At 37.9% G+C, this 21,836-nt stretch overlaps 1 protein-coding gene and 1 long non-coding RNA gene across 12 annotated transcripts in view; one reads left to right on the top strand and one right to left on the bottom strand.

Annotated features, from left to right (window-relative positions):
* SLC16A7 (solute carrier family 16 member 7) overlaps window positions 1-21,836 on the top strand; it is a 164,576-nt gene that overhangs the window by 100,528 nt on the left and 42,212 nt on the right. The gene's annotated exons all lie outside the window — the stretch shown is intronic.
* LOC141275856 (uncharacterized) lies at window positions 1,090-21,315 on the bottom strand. The gene is made up of 5 exons (XR_012324322.1): window positions 21,255-21,315; window positions 16,959-17,169; window positions 15,792-16,021; window positions 13,014-13,122; window positions 1,090-1,179 (listed from the first exon to the last, which is right to left on the bottom strand). It is a non-coding gene; the product is annotated as an uncharacterized lncRNA (long non-coding RNA).

The raw sequence follows: 21,836 nt of genomic DNA, 5'->3' as shown, positions 1-21,836 counted from the left end.
TAATTCCTTATCTCTGTAGTACTTACTAAATATGACATTTTTTAATTTAAATGGTTGCCTGACGATTATCTTGTTACATTCCATGTTCAAATGAGGGTATGATGCATAAGGAATAATGAATAAACAAGTACCGTATCACTTCTGTTAAAAATTATTGGAATTATTAGTTCATTGCTATGTCACCTATCTGCTTGAAATCAATCCTTACAGCAGACCAGACTGTCTACAGTTTTCTTTTAGTCACTACTTAAAATATTTAGATTTTAGGGTTTTCATTTTAGATTTTTAGGGTTTTCATTTTCAGCTGGATATTTGACTTTAAGATACAGATATACACTCGGAATATAAGCACTTAAAGAAATTATACAAATCATCTTTCAATGTCTTACTTTACAGGTGAGGATAATATGGTTCGTAGTGATGGGGATATACCGTTAGGAGCAATATCCAATGCATGTTCATATTTACTTTCAGTTAAGGCCTCTCTAAATGCTTGCTATGTGTCATATGACCTGATTCTTTTAACATTCTGTGAAATAAGAATTACTTCTTTCCATTATATAGCCAAGGAGATAGAAAGATAAAGTACTTTTCCCAGGTCAAGCAGCTCATTAGTGGCAGATAGAAATTGAGACCCCACACGTGTAATCACTCTGCTCTTTGGCCTTTCTCTTACCTCCATAAAGTAAGTGGCAGAGCCAGGTCTGTGCAAGGCCTTCCACAAACCTGATTTAGGTACTGCCCCACCAAGGTCATTTGTTTAGTGACATAATAATTATTCTTTAGGGTATTATCTTTTTATTGTACTACCAAGGTAAAAATTTGATCCCCAAATAATCCTGCGTGCGTGTGTGTGTGTGTGTGTGTGTGTGTGTGTGTTAGTGGGTATTTTCTACTTTCTGTATGTCAGTGATTTTACGTTAATCCACTGTATGTCTCCATTACCTTTTTGGTTAGGTTAAATTGATGCATTTCTGTTCCTGGACCAAAAGGTAACTTTAAAGTGCTATTTGGATATGTCAGTGAAAACCTTTGCTTTTAAAACACTTTCTGAGATTCTCCACTAGACAGTTGCTTTAAAGGTCGTACCTGTGTTATCTCTGATGACTGCAGAAACAGTAGATACTGTACGCTGGTCATATGACGTTCTTCCACTCCCAAGCTGGCTCTAAAAGGAGGCTTAGAATGAAGAACAACGTAATTACTTTTCTCAAACCAATAAATCTCAATGCCAAATTATAAGTAAGTAAATATATATTTATCATTAAATAACTGTTTTTATTTTATTTGTGCTCTGATTTTCCCATTTTTAATACATACAATATAAACGTTAAAAAACACAAAAGAGAAGTTTTTTGAAGTTCATCAAGAAAACTTTAGTTTGGTAAAATAGCAATTTAGAAAAAACTGCCTTAAAATGTTTAGGGTAATAGATGAATAAAATAGGTATAAATTAAAGATCCACGGGGATTTTGTATCTAGTTCTTTTAAGAAAGCAATGCTAGACACATGACAATACTTAGTACGTAGTGATTGAAGTTGATAATATCTAGGTGAGTTCTGAGTAAGTAGTTGGAAAAAGTGCTTAGAGTCCTTACTCATTAGACCTGAGGCATTTTGTACATCATCTCTGCTATGGAGAAGAGTCATCAGAAATTCACCTACCCTTTGGTCTTTCCCTTAAAAGTAGAAAAGTAGGGCTTCCCTCGTGGCGCAGTGGTTGAGAGTCAGCCTGCCGATGCAGGGGACACGGGTTCGTGCCCCGGTCTGGGAAGGTCCTACATACCGCAGAGCGGCTGGGCCCGTGAGCCATGGCCGCTGAGCCTGCGCGTCCGGAGCCTGTGTTCCGCAATGGGAGGGGCCACAACAGTTAAAGGCCCGCGTACCGCAAAAAAAAAAAAAAAAAAAAGTAGAAAAGTAATTCCAGGTCCATTGCCTGCTGGATAGAACAGTTACTACCTGCCATGTCCACTGTTGCATGGAGAACTCATACACTTACATGGTTTGTTGGAAATAACATCCATGTCTTACCTTGATAATTAGTTTTTAATTTTTCTAACAAGAAATATTGGTACATTTAAAACTGTAATCTCATTATGAAATCAATTCCCCTTATGTGGGTGCAGATAATTTTTTTCAGAAACATAGTAACTATTTAAAACAAAAAGTCTGATAGGCTCAATTAATCTAAGACACAGACCTTGGTCCTGTTACTAAAGTGGCAGTGCTTTTCCAAGTATGGTCCACAGATTTTCTGCTTCTGAATCATCGGTCTGTTATTAAAAATGCATAGTTCTGGGTCTTATCCCAAACCCTTTTTTATCCGAATTTCTGTTGGTAGAGTCCAGAAACTTACATTTCAACAAGTATCTCTGAACTGTTGTAAGAGCAAATCAATATTTGATTTAAAAATATTGTATTTAAATTTTTCTCTAATATTTGAAAAATCTCTACTTATAGAGGCCTCTTAGGCTGATAATTATGAAATAAATTCAAAGATGTAAAGCAAAAAGGCATATAGTTTACTATGAAGTATAATGAGTCTCTCTACCAAGTAACTGAAATATTGTGTTCAACATAGTGCTAATTACATTAGCCTAGAGAACATCTAAGATCTGACACTCATTAGGGCTTAGCACTCAACCTATTAATCACCATGGTGGGGTCACTGGGTAAGGCGGAGTATGTTCAGAGGCTTGGCCTGTGATGTCAGGGCCGGAGTCTCTTGTAATAATTAGTTGGCATTTGGGCCTTGGTAGCAAGGTATTATTTTCCCTTCTTATGTCTGAATTAAAAATGAAACTAATAAAAGGCATGCAGGAAGGATGGAAAAGAATGCAAATTATGTTTACCCTTTATTTCATCCTTAGAATAACGGCATTAAATTACAGTACCCCATCTGGCCATCCGTATGGTCTCCTGGAGCTCTAACGAATTTCAGCAAATAGGTCAAGGAGAGTGGTCACCCCATTAATAAAGCACTAATTAGAGGTAGAAAACATATTACGATTTAAAGTTTCCACATTGTTTAGACAGATATAAGGATTTATTTTGTAAACAGTGATTATGTTGGATTATCTTTTAGTGCAATGTGTGTCTTTGTTACTATACCAAAAGATAATGTGAACATGGTTAGCTACTCAATGACAGAACACAGATTTGGTGCTGCCAGTCTGTGTGAGTACCTCATGTTATTTTTCTGGTAATATCTGTTATGACTTGGAAGAATCAGCCATTCTAAAGTGGAGAGTTGGCTTTATCTCCATGGCAACTTACTCTTCTGTTTTACGTGAGCAGTACCTGCCAATTGTGCTAAAGGAAGGGTGATGGTTTTATGATGGACTACTATACCCAAGGGACCAAGCATCAGACCACTGAGCTTATTTGACTGGAGGCCAACAAGCAAAAGGTTTTAGTCATAGGAGGTTGGTGGCCATAGTATATAATGTGTATTTTTCTATTCTTTTTAAAGTCTAAATAAGCTCACTATATTATTTTGCTCTGTGCTCTAAATATGTTTGCAGAATGAAGGAGACTATGAAAATAAGTCATATGGTGTTGTATCTTAGCAGCAATTAAGATAGAAAAGAAGTTCATTCTAACCTTGCAATTAAGATACCTAGGACTTTCAGCTTAGCTTTACAAAACCCAGCGTACCCAAAGTACCAGGTACACTTGGACAGCCCTGTGCAAGCAGGCTGTGTTCTTCTTATACCTACACCATGGTGGGTTATTTTTTCATCCACTAATGTAGATATTGCTAAGGTTTTCCTAGGAAATATGGTCCAGTGTGGCAGAAACCATTTTGCTCACCAAATTTCCATGTGCTCTTGAATATTTCCCATCTTCCCTTTTATTTATTTATTTATTTTTAAATTTTATTTTTGGCTGCATTGGGTCTTAGTTGCGGCATGCAGGATCTTCACTGTGGCATGCGGGATCTTTCGTTGCGGCGGAAGGGCTCTTCATTACGGCACACAGGCTTCTCTCTAGTTCTGGCCTGCAGGTTTTCTCTCTAGTTGTGGAGCGTGGGCTCTGTAGTTGTGGTGCACAGTTTCCAGAGCGCATGGGCTCTGTAATTTGTGGCACACGGGCTGTCTAGTTGAGGCACGTGGGCTTAGTTGCTCCGTGGCAGGTAGGATCTTAGTTCCCTGACCAGGGATAGAACCTGCATCCCCTGCACTGGAAGGTGGATTCCTTACCACTGGACCACCAGCGAAGTCCCCAAGTGACTAGTTCTGACCAATGAAATGTGAGTGGAAGGATGTTTGTCATCCCTGGACACCTGGACAAGGCAGTTCCAGCTGGCATGGATCTTCCTTTTCCTTTTTCCCCACAGCCTTATTTCATATGATGTGGCTACAAGGGAAAGATCCTTGGTCCACTTTATACTTTGAATGAGTAAGAAAGAACTTTTTATTAAGCTTCTGCAGTTTTCTTATGTGGAATAAAACCTAGATTATACTGATCAGTACAAACATGAAGGCTTCGATTGTTGTGTAACCACAGTATAAGTTATGTAAATTTTAAGTAAGGACTAGAACAGACGATGGGATGTCCTTAGTCATTGAGCTTATATTATGTCATGAGAAGGTTTGTACATATGCTACTTTTTCAGATCTCTGTTAGAGAAGAGGAAGCCTTCAGTATCTCAAATAGAAAAGGAGTCGTAAGTGGAAATCCCATTGCCATTTTTCATGGGAATACAAGTGAGAGGCAGGCGCTTCAAGGCACAGAAATAGGGATCAAATAATGCCCACAGAACTTTCTTTGTCCCTCTCAAGGCAGGGATGGAGGAGGCAGGAATCAAGGGCAGATCCCAGGTATGTTTAGGACTTTGAGACTACTCAAGGAAATACTTTCGCTACAGAAGGCTGCTGATCCAGTCCACATACTATTGGGTTATTACTAAAGGTTATTTTCAACAGAGAAAATTTAAGAAACTTTACTGAAATCCCTTTTGATATGTGTGCTTTAGACAGTGAACATTTTACTTACGGACTTACGAAAAGAACCTACTTACTAATTTATGGCCTGGCAAGAATAAGAATATCTTTCCTGATTTTTGGCTTAAAATTTCTCTAAAATACACTATTTTCTCATTACATATTTTATGCAGATGTGTTTTGGTTGCAAATGACAGAACCCTTATTCAAACCCCCTAAGGTCTAAAGAGAAAACATTCCTGCATACAGGTCAGAGGAGGGACTTGGGTACCAGAGTCTTCCAGGTCGACTAGCACAGATGATTTCCATCTGTCCATCACATTGTTCTCTCCCCTCTGCTGCTTCTCATGGGGTAGCCTTGTCTATTTGCTTCGGTATCCTCCCCCTGACACAAGGAAGATGATTACCGGCTTCTCCATCTCATATTTCAGTCTCAAATTTGACATGAGAGAGATTGCCTCTCTTCCCTAAGTTATACTTAGACAAATTCTAGGGAAGACTGCTAGGGTCTGGCCTCCTTTCATCTGCCCCTGCAGGCAGTGGATGAATGAGGAGCTAACATTGGCAGGCTGAGTGGAACTCTGTATTTGGTGTAGGAAAGGAGCAGTTCCCTAAAGGAAGGATGACACTCTTCCCAGAGGAAGGAAGGCTTTTGAAGAGACAAAACAATAACTGCTCACTACCCTTTTAAAAATAGAGTAATAGGGCTTCTCTGGTGGCGCAGTGGTTGAGAGTCCACCTGCCGATGCAGGGGACACGGGTTCGTGCCCCGGTCCGGGAAGATCCCACATGCCACGGAGCGGCTGGGCCCGTGAGCCATGGCCACTGAGCCTGCGCGTCCGGAGCCTGTGCTCCGCAACGGGAGAGGCCACAACAGTGAGAGGCCCGCGTACCGCCAAAAAAAAAAAAAAGAGTAATATATGATTTCCCAAGAATAAAACCACGTGTTGCTTTTACTAATCACTCATGAGTAACTTTACAATTAGATAATTTCTCTATAGCTAAGTGGCTATCTAGGTATATGTCAAAATGCTTATACCAGATTGTCTAATGAAATATAATATTTAGTAGCCAACCGGAGGACTCAACTGTACCTGACAAGAGTTGGCCCCTTGAGTGGAGCTTCGATCTGCAAAGTCCTGGGATCTCCGGAGGGTTTATTAATGGCTTAATAGCAGAACAGAGAGGCAGAAGAACATTGCCATTAAAATAATGAGCTCCAAGATAACAGATATGAAATGTGGACTTGGCCACTTCGTTGTTTGGGCCACACATTTGACCCTGGATCCTCAGTTTCCCCATCTGTAAAACTGCAAACGAAAGAAGTGTTTGTATATGTACATATGGTATCCACTGGTCAGGGTCGTTGTCATGAATAAATGATTATAATGTATAGAAAGTACTGAGTTCCATGCTTAGGAATTTTTAGCATTTGATTCGTGGTAGTTGTTCCTGTGTTCCTGTGTTGATCTTGATATTAACCATTATAGAATGAAACTGCAGATTAGGTTCACGCAAGATAGTAAATCTGACTCGAGCAACCTGTGCCGATAAGGTTTGGAAACAGAGGGTGAAGCAAGAAATAAATAGGTCAATAATCAGTTCTAAAAGAATACTATGGACTTCACTCACATTTGCTGTGGCATCTCCCCTATGCCTCCTACTACTCAGATGGTGAAACGGACATAGATCATTCTTTGGGGCCATCATAGATCTCTGAAAATCCTTCCTGTAAATAGGGGATTCCCAGCTTCGTGATTTCCTGCATCCCCAGGTAAAAAGCCAGAAATTTACTTTCATAGAATTCCTTTCACCTAGAGTACCCAGGACCCATTAACCCAGTGTAGCAAGGCCAGGTTTGATTCAGAAACCACTGATGTGAAGAAACAGATGCCCCAGAGAACACATTCAGAGGAGATGGTTGCAGATAGTCCATGATCCAAAAGCAACACAAAAATAGGGTCAGTGTTGAGAGTCAGTGGGATTTGTGGTATAGGCGGTACGGTCTGTGGTCATTGGTGGCAGCAGTTGGTATGCCTTCTCTGGAGCAATCCATTTTATAGTGTGATTTAGGCTGTGCTGAATTGCGTCTTCTCCGCAAATCCATAGTTGAAATCCTAACCCTCAATATCGCTGTTTGAAGATAGGGCTTTTAGGAGGTAATTAAGGTTAAATGAGGTCATAAGTGTAAGGTCCTACTCCAGAAGGATTGGTGGCCTTATAAGAAGAGGAAGAGATAGATCTCTTTCTCTCCATGCCCACACACCAAAGAAAGGCCATTTGAGGACACAGCAAGAAGGCAATTGGTCTGCAAGCCAGGAGGAGAGCTCTCATCAGGAATCAAGTTGGCTGGTACCTTGACTTTGGGCTTCCAGTCTCCAGAACTGTGAGAAATAAATTCCTGTTGTTTAAGCCACCCAGTCATTGTATTTTGTCATGGCAGCATCCAAGCTTGTTTTTTTTATCCTCTCATATTCTGTGAGTTACTTTTCATGTCCTTGTTGAATGCTTTCTTCTTTAACTAACTAGAAAAGATCTATGATAGATATATGTGGGTTAAATTTCTAAAAGGTCCTAGTGAGGTCTAGCATGAAACACTTTCCTGAACTATATTGGTTAATTTGCAAACTATTTCTATGAATGTTTCTTTCAAAAGAAGGAGCCGTTCTCTGCCCCCTCAAACAATATATATATTAGGATTGGGAATATGCAACAGTTTTTTTTCAATTAACTATTTTAAAAGGACATTATGAAAATTAAATTTCATATTTTCGTGTGCTGTGAGTGACTTAAGTTTGACAAATTATGTTAGAAAATTGGAAATACCCTTTGAATACTTTTTTCTTTATTCCTTACAAAAATAGTGACTTTGGCAGAGTAATTGATCTATTCCAGAGAGATTTTTAAACAATTAATCTAGATGGCTGTCCTTGAGCAAGAATTTGCTCAGCCAGCTAGAATTACATATGCAGATGTGTGATTCATGGATCTGACCCTAAGATGAGATCCCCAACTGTGGCAGAAATACCAATTATGCACAGTATTTGTTTGTGATCAACAGAGGTGGGGATATGTAGGTAATCCAGTGTCATAATTGGGGACTAAACCTTATATAATTTCACTCATTCATTTACCTTACAGATGTACATTGAGCATCTACCATGTGCAAAGTAGTGGCTTGGCACTGGAAAGCCACACCAAGCCATCAGACACCAGATATGCTTACAGAATATGAAATAGATATTTTCACCTTTCTCTAATAACAGTTACGATACACATGAGTAAAGAAACATAGTAGTTGCCATGAAACTATATAAAAAGGAAACAGATCTCAAAGCTGTGATCAGGAAATGTTTCTTGAGCTGAACTTGAGAGTGAGGATACAGCACTAATCAAAGGAAGGGAAGTATTCAAAGCAGAAGAAATATTATAAATGAAATCTCTAAAGGGGAAGAGTTATAGAGAGTTCTAATAGCAAAGGAGGTGAATGTGATTAATACATGAGGGCAAGATGGAGAGAGGTGTGGTTGATGGCCTACAAGTCCACTGAAATGATCCTGGGCAACATATTTTGTGTCCATACAGACAGAAGAGATCAGAAGATGGGCATCTAGGATACCAAGATCACAACTCTGAGTACTCTCTCTGCTTTTGTTCTATTTTAAGAACATATTCATAATCCGAAAGTGCTAAGATACAGTTGATTCTCATTATGCCAATTAGTTAGTTATGTTCTATGAAATTGACATGGACACTGAAGTATTGATTACTGAGCTCCCGCTCCTAAGAGAAATACAGGGTTAGGTTCCTACGATCCGCTGGTCATAGTTTCATCAATCGATCAATACATAACTTTGTTTTATGCGCGTTTCTGTTTAAAGACACCTTATTTAATATGTATCATTGATTCATTAACATGGAACTCATGACAAACAGTATTATAACTCATGCCTGAAAGAAAAATATATAACATATATATTTTCTCTGTAAGGCACATCACAGTCTTCTTGTGCTTAAGAACACTAGCCAGCACTTCAGCGCTATGCTTGAAGGCCATTTCAAACATCAAAATCACTAATAAAAAGTACAAAAGTGTGGAAAATGTGGCACTAAATAGGGAGACACTTGTTTATAGTATGAGAGCTGGAAAAAGATGGCAGAGTGTCACCTTCTTTGACCTCAGCTGGGAACATGTGTAGCTGCTGGTTCCAGTTTGTCCCCAGTCTGCACATCTCTGTGGATGACAGTGAAAACACTGCAAGCATTGATTTGGGGGTTACAAATACATTTTAGTGAGTACGCAGGTTCAAAAATATGGAACCCAACGATAATGAGGATTGACCACACCTTTAGACTTTCTGTGACAAAGTTACTGTTTCTTGTACTGTATGAAAAGATTTGGAGTTACCCAACATTTTTATTATAATTGTTTTATCTGTTGTTTTTAAGAATGCAATAAGCCTGCACAATCACAAGGCTAATTTACATTAATGTTTATGATTACATATTGATTATCACCCTCAATTTTACTGAAGTTCTTACTAGAGGAATATAAATTTCTCAAGCTATTAAAGTAATAATAATTACACTTAGAATCTTTCTAGTCACTAGGGGGGCATTAAGTGGAAAGCTTTGGGCAGCTTCTGTGGGAGCTCTGATAGATTTTGGAAGCAGTGCTCTCTAGCCTTACACTGTTCTCCTTAGGATGTGCTCTGCACTCCCTAGGAATGTTTGACGGTCATAGCGTGTTTTTGATTCATGCCATTCTTCTTTGGCCTCACCTCCCATGCAATCAGTGATTGGATTAAAGATTCATCTGAAGGACTAAATGGAAGCAACCTATATATTTTCTCAGCACCCCAGCAATGAGTGTGCATTTCCGGAAAGCTGAATAGGAATAAAACCCAAGAAGTAGAACTTGGATCTACTTTGGATTCATCTGTTCTCTTCAGATGATGAGCGAAAAGGATCTGTGAATAAGAACATGAGTGAAATCCAGATAATGGAAGGAGAAACATTACGTGTGTGTTAGTGATTTGGAGTTTCTTTTAAATTTTCCAGACGTCTACCAGGTGACACAATGTTCAGGTCCATGACTTACGTTGATGAAGAGAATCATGTAGAGACCAAAAACATTTAGAGCAACCTTTTAGTCCTATTAATTAGGAGAAAAAAAAAAATCAGAGTAAGGTAAAAGTATTTGAGATTTTATCTCATTGGTTGTAAGCTGTTATGACATTAGTGGAAAGATGCAATGGTATGTGCTGTGGAAATGACAGTTGTGAAATCCATGTGGCAGAAATAACAGTTGCTAATCTGACTTCTGGGCTAAAGAAACTGTTTTTGAAACAGAGTTCTTTCTCAATGTTGCAGATTTCTGTCATCTTCCAGAGTGGACATGGATCTAGAGATTGAGAAACTTTTTAAAGTTTCTCAATTTCTTTGTCCCTTGTTGTCTGGAACAAACTTTTCTTTGTCCCTTGTTGTCTGGGACAAACAGACAACAAGGGACATGTGGGATGCGTGAGGTGCCAAGTCCATCCCAATTGCAGAGAAGTTGTTGTGTGCCGTCATTTGCTGTGAATGGCTGCATATTGTCTGAACAGATTTTAACACACTAGACACACAAAGTGAGCATCATACTTGGTAACATAATGCGGCCAGAGAAAATTCAAAACAGAGAAGCTAGAAGGATCAGAAACACATATTTGTGAGCCTGTATTTGTTTTTGAAATAGAGAATACCACTTCTATCAAGACAGACAAATCAGATTTTGTCTTTATAGGGGGGAAATACCAAGCCTGAAAAGGGAGATAATAAAACAATATGAAGTCCTGAAGGGTATGAATTGTGTGAATAGTTGTAACTAAATTCCACAATATTGGAATCGCGGTGCGAGAGAAGGAAATGTGGGGCCCAAGACAGCCTGAAAAAGGGAAATTTTATAATATGACAATGATAAGCCAATAGAATTTATGATCCCAATAAAAAAATGAATTAGACCAAAATTTTAACAGAATCAAACTTTAGATGAATGCATGAATGGTAGATCTAGATATAAATGAAAACAAAGGTCTTTAACATATATTCCTTATCAGTTCACCCATATTGGGGTTGTTGAATTGTGAATTTACTGGGAATAAGATAGCATGGTAATCTTTCAAGAAAACGGGACGCATAACTTGGTCTCTCTGACTTTCATGCTCATATCTCTGTTCACTTTTCAGTTTTAGTGATATGAGAACCTTATCCTTTTCTTTCCTGCTCTCCAGGTTGGGGTAACGTGCATCAGCCGTATATTCCGTCAAATCCATTATGGCATCACTGTCAAAAGAATACAAAATTGGAAGGAGAGTAGATTTGTCCTAGTTTGGAATTTTCTTACTTTATTGTTATTTGTATATTTATAGTTGACTAAAATTTCTAATTACATCACTTTTTTTTTCTTGTAACATACGTTCATGAATTTGGCCTATGTTTTCTTGCAATAGAATGTGGTCAGACTTGTGAAGGCATAATTAGTTCTCATGCCAATAGAAATATATCGTTCTATTATTGAAAAGGACCAGACATGGTAGTATGAACTTCCTATGTCACTAAAAAAACAGAGAGAGAAAAGTATAACTTTGAAGTCAGATAGGCCTAGGAATGTCCTGTGTCTAATACCTCCTGAAGCGTGTTATCTATCCCTCAAAGCTTTAGTACTTTCTCTACAAAATGGGAGGACGTTATGGATTCCAACCTGGACACTTTGTTGTAATAGAAAAGATAGTGCTGGAAGTAGTAGCTATATCGTCATCATCGTAATCATCATCATCATTCAGTCCCTCTCCAGTGAGAACCTAACTCCGATGTTCACATCCTTAAACTTGTCATTACTAGTAACTTTTAAACCCTTCATAATCTCAATTTTCTTGTATTTTACTCTCCAGCACTAGGTTCTATCAGCCCATGTCCTCTAGCACCCCAACTCTAGTAACCCTTCAGCCCACTGGTACTATCCATCTATGTACTGATACTGCCGCACTTATCAGTGCTCCCCTTATGCCATCTTCACCCTCCTTACTTAGCTAAATAGCGGATTCAATGATTATCACTTCTTTGCGTACGTTCTCGTTTACCTACCTACCCATTTTCCTGCATGCCTTGATGAAACCAGCTGCCTCTTCACCTGCTCAGTGCCTGCATCTTCACAGCTCAATGTAACTGAGGAAAAACACGCTGCAGGATGTACTTGTCTCTTAATTGATGATCGGTAATCTCAAGAAGGCCCTTAAGCTGCCTGGTAACCATACTCTATTTTCTGTTGCTCTAACCCAGCCTCTCTCCCAATCCATGAGATGACTATTTCTCACTGACTTCTCATTCTTCAAGTCCACTGTCATCTCCTCCTTTATTCTTTTCCTTTAAACTTTCTTATTGAAGTATAGTTGATTTACAATGTCATGTTAGTTTCAGGTGTACAGCAAAGCAATTCAGTTATACATACATATATGTCTATTTTTTCCCCTTATAGGTTAGTACAAAATATTCAGTATAGTTCCCAGTGCTATACAGCAGCTCCTTGTTGGTTGTCTATTTTATATATTGTAACGTGTATATGTTAATCCCGAACTCCTAATATATCCCTTCCCCCTCCTCCTTCATTTTTTTTTTTTTTTTTTTTTGCGGTACACAGGCCTCTCACTGCTGTGGCCTCTCCCATTGCGGAGCACAGGCTCCGGAGGCGCAGGCTCAGCGGCCATGGCTCACGGGCCCAGCCGCTCCACGGCATGTGGGATCTTCCCGGACCGGGGCACGAACCCGTGTCCCCTGCATCGGCAGGCGGACTCTCAACCACTACGCCACCAGGGAAGCCCTCCTCCTTCATTCTTTATCCCAAGTGATAACTTTGATTCTCACTTCATTCGGAAAGTTGAAGTAATCAGAAGAACTGTCACGTGCTTTACACCACATTTTCCCACCTGTGTACATGTGAGCCTGTACACTTTACCTTCTCACCTGTACTGTCGGCATCCCAACTAAGGCCAACCCCTTTACTCATGTGCTTCACCATTTATCTCTCACCTATTCATCACTACAGATGAAATTCTTTCTTCTCCCGCCTTCATTAACAATAGTGTCTTTACAAGAGGATCACTCCCATAGCACATAAACATGATATTTCATCTTCCAACTTGGGAAAGAAATGAAACAAGACAAATGAGAAACATTCTCTAGACCCATATTTTCTGTCAACCACGCTCTATTTCTTTCCTTCTCTTTAAGCAAAACTTCTTTAAAATGTTGCTGTATTTTTATCTCTAGTTTCTCTCTTCCCCATCTCTTTGCCCCCATTCTAATCAGATTCTTGGCCCCACCACTCATCTGAAATTGCTGTTTTCGAGATCAATCGTGGCTTCCATGTTATCAGTTTAGTGGTCGTTTCTCAGTCCTCATTATACTGGACCTTTCAGCAGCATTTGATATAGTAGTGATTGTTCTCTTTTATTAAAATTTCTTAATTTTACTTGTAAAAGTCCACACTTGTGTTTTTTCTTTTGATGCCATTAGCCACAAATGGCATCTCGGTATTTATTTCTTGTATGTATTTCCTTAAACTCTCAACATGGAAAGGTCAGCTCCTGTATCTTTTCTTTTTCCACATGTACTTGATGTGTAGGTGACTCACACTTTCTCATGAGTTGTGCTATTATTTATAAATTGATGCCCCCCAAATCTCCCAAATTTATGTCTCCAGTCCCAGTCTCTCCTGACCTATAGACCTATGTATGAAGCATCTCTTCAACAGTTCCACTCAAAAGCCTCATAGGCATTCTCACTTAAGTTATCTAAAATTGATCTCCTGAAATTCTTCCCCAAACCTGTTGATGAGGCCAAAAAGATTGGAGCCATCCTTGATTTCTCTGTTTATTTATTTATTTTTCTTAATCCCACTTAGCCCACCTTTTGGTTCTACCTTCTAAACAAATCCAACATTTGATCACCTCTCACTGCCTCTGCTGCCATTACCTGGTCCAAGGCATGGTTATTTGTGGTCCAGATTGTTATTGTAGCCTATGATTTGGTGTCCCTGTTTCTGAATATAGCTGCCAGTGAAATTCTGTTGGAACCTAAGTCCGATCTTGTCCCTCCTCTCTGTAGACCTACCCTAAGCTTCCAAAGCTTCCCATCTCACTCTGAATATCACCTCTCCTTCGTTCCTTCCTGACCTCATCATTCTCCCTTTTGCTCACTCTGCTCAGCTACACTGATCCACCTGCTGTTCCTAAGATATGCCAGCCCCATGGGGACATGCTTTCACCTCTGGGATTTGTACCTGTTCTTCCCTTTACCTGGAATTGCATTCCCTTGATGAATATCATTTATAGTATGGCTACCCCCATGCCTCCACTTCTTTCAGGTCTTTACTCAAAATTCACCTTCCCAGAGAGGCCATCTAGAGCTATCCTATCTAAAATTTCAACATCACATCCACACAGATCTGTCCTCTGTCCTTGCATTATTTTTCCCATCTGTGGCACTTGTCACAATAAGTTTTTTTATTAGAAAGCTTTCTGTGATGATACAAATGTCCTTTAAATCTGATTGTCCAATGTATGTTATCTATTAGCCACATGTGGCTTCTGAACACTTGAAGTTAGTTTGAGAAAGGAACTGAATTTTTATTGTATTTTATTTTAATTAATTTAAATTTAAAAAGCCTCAGTTGGCTAATGGCTATCCTATTGGACAGTGCATGTTTAAAAGATAAACTTTCACACACACACACCCCCCACTGGAATATCCTCATGAGAGCAGGGATTATTTTCCCTCTTTTGTTCACTGTTATATCCCCAGTGGGTACATATGCCCTAGAACGTAGTAGGTGCTTAATATTTTGAAGGAATGAACAAATGGATCACTGTCAAAATTATTGTAAAAATCATAAAATAAGCCATGAAAAACTGGGTTCTCTTCCTGGCTATGGTACTCAATAATGGTGTGATATTCAGGGTCACTTACATTCTCGGAACCCAAATTTCTTCATTCATGTTTTTTTCTTTCATTTAATAAACATGTATTGAGCTCTTCTGTGTGCCAGGAATTATGCTATATATTGATGTCCCAAAATGAAAAAGACATGGTCCCTGACAAGGAGTTTCATCCAGTTAGGACAAAAGAGAAGTAAAAATTATTAAATCTGTGGGATACTTCTAAAGACAGAAATATGAACTGCTGTGAGAACAGAGAAAAAACATAAAAGGCAACCTTAATGGTCAAAGGAATAGTTGGTATAAAGGGGAATAGTGAGACTTCCTGGAGGATAGAGAGGATTTGAAATGTTTAGAAAGAATCGGTATTTTAGTATAATGGTAACAGAGACCATATTCAAAATTAATTCCTTCTGTAACATAAAATATGGAAACATGAGATTTTTGAGTGCAAGGCATTGCATAGTATGGCTTTGTGTGCTATTATGAGGTCATAGTGTAAGCAGAAGATACTCATAAATTCTGCAAATCCTTCAACTACTTTCTATTACGAAGTTCTAAAATAATAGTTGTTTTCAACTGTTGTTCCCCTGCTCGCATTGCTTTTTTAAAAATGTCCATTGCCTTTCTCTTTATGTACATCAAAAGGGATTTCTGGCTTATAGTTAGTGAATATTTTACAAATTCCTAAACAGGCATGCAGGTTACAAAAACTGACAACGAACATTTTAATTGTGGCGATAAAGAATATATGTATAAATAATGTCTATGACATAGAATATCCATCTATATGACTTTAATATTATAGATATCTCATCAGCTTCATAAGAGTTTGTATACATCTTCCAAGAAAATTTTAGAGCAGAAACACCTGAAAGGCCGTGGAAGTGCAGAGCAACTTCTCTTACATCCTCAATACAGCCTTTGTGTCCATCTCATTCTAGCGCTGAGGATTAGGTGACAGTGGAAGAAAGAGTACTGTTAACCTGGTAAAGCAGGGTGCTGTTTCCCCTTTCACACCAGCCAAAGAACATATCAGGTGTCTCCCCTGAAGGCTAAGCTTATTGTCATAGTTCAATATCAGTTTTCAGGCACATACATCTATAAGGAAAGAAGAAAATACTATTATTAAATAAGCATAATAACATTAATATTGACAATGTGCTTTAAAACCACATTTCAGTTCTTTCTCGAGGTTAGTCTTCAGGCTTCTATAACAATGATAAACAATTAAAAGAGAATTATAATTGAAACTTGCTAATCTGATGTATTACTTCCCAGGTAAATATATGTTGTGTTTTATACGACAGAATTTATAGTAGACTTGCTGGAACTAGTTGGGTGCTTATATCTGAGATGATTGTCGAGTTGCAAAACTAACTAAATAAATAAAAATGAATAAAATGGGGTTGGAATTTAAGGCATAAATGTGACTGTAATTTAATTATATGGATCATTATAAGCAGTTAATATTGTCATTAGAATATTTTTATTAAAAGTCCATTTAAAGAGATGGTGGAGGGTCTTTTTGCCTTTTAGGGATAATTTCTTTAAAGTTGAGATGTAGGTGGAATTTCTGCATTTGAGTAAAACAATGACAGAAAGTCCTATATAAGTTTTTTACCTGTGAAATAAAGATAATAGAACATTTTTAGTTTATGAAAATACTAGTAAATTAAATTATGGAAAGTGTAGTATACTTCCTACTATGTAACAAATTGCCTAAAAAATGATAGCTATTGAAATTCCAGGGCCAAAGGATAATAGTATATCTCCAAAAATATTGTTGAATAAATGCTTTTTCTCAAGAACACATCCGTATTTAATCTCAGAGATACAGGGAATAATTCTTTGATCATATTCATAACTAAATAGATAGAATGTTGTTGTTGAGTTTATGTTAATGTCATGTTATTGTATAGTTTATCATTAAACTCTAAATATTAAATAGCTAAAATCCACTTCCAACTCCATATAATTCAATATTATTCCAAGAAACATTTCACACTTTGAATCATAATTACACAAATTCGTAAACCTTTACAAAGTGAAGGAAGGTTTTCTTCACTCTACTGCTGCTTTACTTTACAGATAAGAAAACAGACTAAGAAATTTATGAGTTTTCCAAAGCCATCCAGACAGAGGCAGTGGTAGGCTGAGGACATCTGCTTCTGACTTCCAGGCTTCTGTGATGCCATGTTTCATTCTTTAAGGATTACTTCTCCTTGTGAGGTCAATCTCCACCTTTCCTATGAAAAAAAAATGTAATAACTTTCTTCCACAAGAAATAACTTCCCTCGGTCAAATTATTTTCACCACCAAAAAAAAATGTCTATGGATTTAAAATAATTTCTGCTCTGAGATATGTCAGATGTATTTTGAAAATTATGCTAAAGAAATGTCAGCTATATAGTGATTATTATTATTATCCTACTTGGTGAATAATAAATGCTTTTAGTTTTCAATATGTTTAAGCATTTCTTTCAAAAAATATGAGCCGTTATTCCGTCACCTTCCTTAGTATTGTTTGATCAACCTATTCATTCTTTGTTCTCTTAATCACCCCTCATAAATCAGTCCCTCATCCTTTTAGACATTTCACTTGTTTCTCCCTGAACTGCCTCCTACGTGTTCTTATTACTGTACTTTATTTTTTGAGTGTTGACAGTTTACTTGGCACTGTTCAAAACATAACATCTTTCTTTTTAGAGAGGTCACTCAAATTGCCACATTGTGTTTAGCATGGTCTCAAGAGACCACAGAAGGAATGTGGACTAAACCATCCCAGTAGAGTTTGGATTATGAGAAAGAGATCAAAACCATTAGTTAGAGGGTAGAGTTCAGAAGCATTTTTCACCTCAATCTAATCTTTCCCCTATGTTTAAAGTTATCTCAGTTATAGTGAGGCATGAGTACATGTGGCTAATTTGGGTTGCCTTGTACCTATGGATTACCAGAATGGTACCCTGAATTCCAGCAGCATTCATGTCTAAACTAAAAGCAACTTGAGAGAGGGAGACGCAAGAGGGAAGAGATATGGGGATATATGTATATGTATAGCTGATTCACTTTGTTATAAAGCAAAAACTAACACACCATTGTAAAGCAATTATACTCCAATAAAGATGTTAAAAAAAAAAGCAATTTGAAACTCCTTTGGGAAAGGTCTTTGGAGTATAAAGAATAGCTATTTTCAATTGGTCAAACTGTGTTTTTTAATCAATATTTTTAACTGTTTTGAAAACAGAATATTTAAAGTTTTTAGGTATATATTGATAGACATACTAAGTATATGGCTTTTTTTTTTAACACCTTTATTGGAGTATAATTGCTTTACAGTGGTGTATTAGTTTCTGCTTTATAACAAAGTGAATCAGCTATACATATACATATATCCCTATATTTCCTCCATCTTGCATCTCCCTCCCACCATACTACCAAATGTAAGTATACGTCTTTTAAGTAGATGTTCCAGTTTAAAAGATAGAAAGGAAAGAAAAGGTAGAGAAAAAAAGGAAGAGAGAGGAGGATACTGATTTCAGAAATTATGTTTCTTCTCACTAATCTCACTGCCTTTTAAGTAGCTTGATATCTAGAATCTTATTGGCCAATTTCTGATCCACTAGATTTTAATGACTCTGTTAATAGTGAGCAAGTTAGTAAATAATATTGAAAATTAAAAGGATACTGAACTGGGAACCAGGAAACCTGACTTCTAGCCTTGGATCCTCCATCTTCAGGCTCTCAGCGTAGCTGGCTGTGATGGTACAGGTTGTGCTCTGTTCTATTTATCTTAAGACCTAGTACGCTCAATTCAACTCCTCCCCAAACTCACCACTCAGTAATCATTACTTACATTTCTGGAAACAAAAAAAAAATTGGGAACTTTGTATGATACAATATTTGGAAATAAGTTTGTCCAGAGATTTATATTTTATGACCAATGCATAAATGGATCAGAATAGAGATATGCAAAGTCACCTTAAATAATAAGAAAGAACCTCTAGGCTGTAGTAGTAATCATTCTAAATCCTTTTATTCATCTAAGTAAGAATGATACTCAAAAGGAGTGGTCATGAGGCAAAACTTGTCAGTATCTATCCAAACACTGTCCAATGGCGAAGGGACTTTAGCCAACTGATACTGAGTATTACACTTCTGTTAGCAAGATTGTTGAAAATATGAGGTGGATATAAATGTTGTATTGAGAAGAAATATGAGTGCATGTTTAGGTAGAGTCTGGTGTTTAGACATGGAAAGGTGAGTTAATCCCTGTGATGACTTCTCCGGTCTCCATAGGCTGACTGTGGAGAGGTGGGTGCTCGAAGAGGGAGGACAGGTGCTTTGAGGACAGGTGCTTTGAGGACAGAGGGAGTGGTGTGTGAAATCCCAGAGGGTGGAAAAGCTGGATTATTAGAAAAGTATATAGCAGCACTGGGATTCCATTTGCAGTTTGAGATCATGAAATTTAAAGGCACCAGTCAAGACAGTTTTATGATTTTTCTACACCAATTTTCAGGTCTTTAGTGTAAGTGTGGGAAGGCGAACCTGCCGGGAACCTGCCTGAGTTCATGCTGAGTTAGGTATTTTCCAGATAAACATTATGGAGGAAGGAGTAAATGAGTCAAGGATGCTTTTGAGGGAGTTGTTATAAGCATTAACCATCCAATTTAAAATCTACAAGGGAAAGAAGTGTAGGAGAACTTGATAAATGTTGGAGGTTGGAGGGGGAAGCAATAGCATCTATGGATTGGAAACCTTGATGAGACTGAGAAATTGTTAATAGTGAGAGTAAGAGCAAGTGAAATGAAAGGTTCAAGCTGGTGAGGGGGATGTTTACACTTGAATTGTGGGGGGAAGGTAGTGCCGTATTGGTTGATGACAAATTCCAACTTATGACCATTCAGTGCATCACTGAGGTAGAATTCGACAAAAAAAGAGAAAGAAAGTCAAAAGGTCAGGGGAAATAAAAAGGTCAAGAAACTACAAAGCTACACGTATATTGATGTTCCTAAGAAAGATGATCGGCAGTGAGGTAGAGATAGACTCTTTGCCAGGAGCCAGCCATGAAAGTGAGTGGGTGAGACCCAGGTGACAACAGACAACAGCAAAAAGGAGGTTGGAGAAGTTGGCATAACTGGATGGAAATAGCTTCAAAGAAGCACAGATTTATAAAAGCTGGATAGGAAGTTTAGAGGTTGATAGAAAACAGGGAGAACATATATGCAGCCTCCTGGCCCTGAGTACTTCCGTGGGAGAGAAAACGTTTTGAAATTGAAAGGGCAGCAAGGGAAGTAGTTTTATAATGGAACAGCCATGACACTCGAAAAAGCCAAAACAACAAAAAACAAACAGACAAAAAATGGGAGCTCCATAGTGCACAGGAGAAAGGTAGAAAATAGAGTATCAGGTGATAGATTTGATAGAACGGCAGGGCTATGAAAGATCACTTCTAAGGTGATTAGAATGAACAAGGATTTGATGCAAATTGGACTAGGACCAGATAGAAGAGTGCAGGCACTCACTCACTTCTAGTTCTCTGTTCCTAAATATTTGTTTTGTGACATGGAGGCATCCGCCGCATATTCTCCTCTTCGCTACACACAGGGTATATCCCTGATGGCTGTGTTAATGGCTGGCAGCATTTAACAGTCTGCCAATAAACGATGATGTCTTGAACTAGCATGGCGAATAGTCAAAATGAGTTTGCCCAGAGGTGATGAATATGCTCTTAGATTACTGACAAAAATAAAATTTGAGTTTATAAGACTCAGAACCTATCCTCAAACCATGTTCTAGATGATGACAGCCATGCTGTGAGACCTATGGGATGATATTCAGCCATATTTTCCCCTGAAGGGACCCACACTTCTAGATATTGTGGTGTACTTTTCTTTTTCTATTACACAAGAAAGTAGAAACCTAGAAATTCTGAAAAGTTACCAACTTCTGAAATAAGGAAATATCAAATAGGTACATGCCCTACCTAGATATTTGTCTGAGATTGTTTTTCCAGTTTGTCTAAACTTTTACCTTCTAATTCATTTTTGTAAATTAAAAATTGTGAAGTACTTTTCCACTTCAGATTGTTAGTGGCGCCATTAAGTTGGGTGAAAGTCATGCCCCCATACGTCTCATCAGTGGATACTTAACGCATTCTCATTAATCATGCCCGTGCGTGGTTTGGATAATTAAGTTCATCATTACCCAATTTTCCGCTTAAAGTCATTTTTTCTTAATTTTGAGCTTAATATTAAAAGCTACACAATTTTAGAAAACCCATAGGAGGTGAGGGTATCTATTGGTATTATAACCAATAATAATAGTTGATTACCAGGCAGGTCAAGTGAGTATTTCCTTCCCTTTTCCCATCGTCTCTTTCTGACTTCTTTGTGTAAGTCTTCTGTGACAAAAAAAGAAAAATTATTGTCTGGAAAAATGGTGTCTTCACTCTCTCTGTGTCTCTTTTGTTTCTTTTTATTAAATGTCACTTTTCTAATTCCCGTATCATTATTAATTCAACATTTTCATTCCTTTCATTTGGTTATAATTTTATAGCCTTAATTCTTTAATTATCTGTGAAAACGAATGCTTTTATGACTCACCTTTCTCTACAGGAAGCCCAGCTTTTTTTTTTCATCCTAGTGAAGTTGAAGAGTTTTATAGTTAGAAGGTTTTATTAATCAGATGCCTTTATGGTTTTTAAAGTGGTCATGTAACAAAGGGATGAATCCTCACCTTGTAAAAAGATTTGTTTCATTAATTTTTCACTTAGACCAGTTGTTATTCATCACTTAAACTCAGCCGGATCAAAGTAGGCATCTGAAAACAGAATGATAGTTCAGGAGAAGCTAAACACAGCTTTCAAATAGCACGATAAGGCTTGCTGACACTGTGGCTGACTTTGATACCTAGG

The sequence above is a fragment of the Tursiops truncatus genome, chromosome 11 (genome assembly GCF_011762595.2).
Source record: "Tursiops truncatus isolate mTurTru1 chromosome 11, mTurTru1.mat.Y, whole genome shotgun sequence".
NCBI lineage: Eukaryota > Metazoa > Chordata > Mammalia > Artiodactyla > Delphinidae > Tursiops > Tursiops truncatus.
This window is presented reverse-complemented; position numbering and strand designations above follow the sequence as displayed.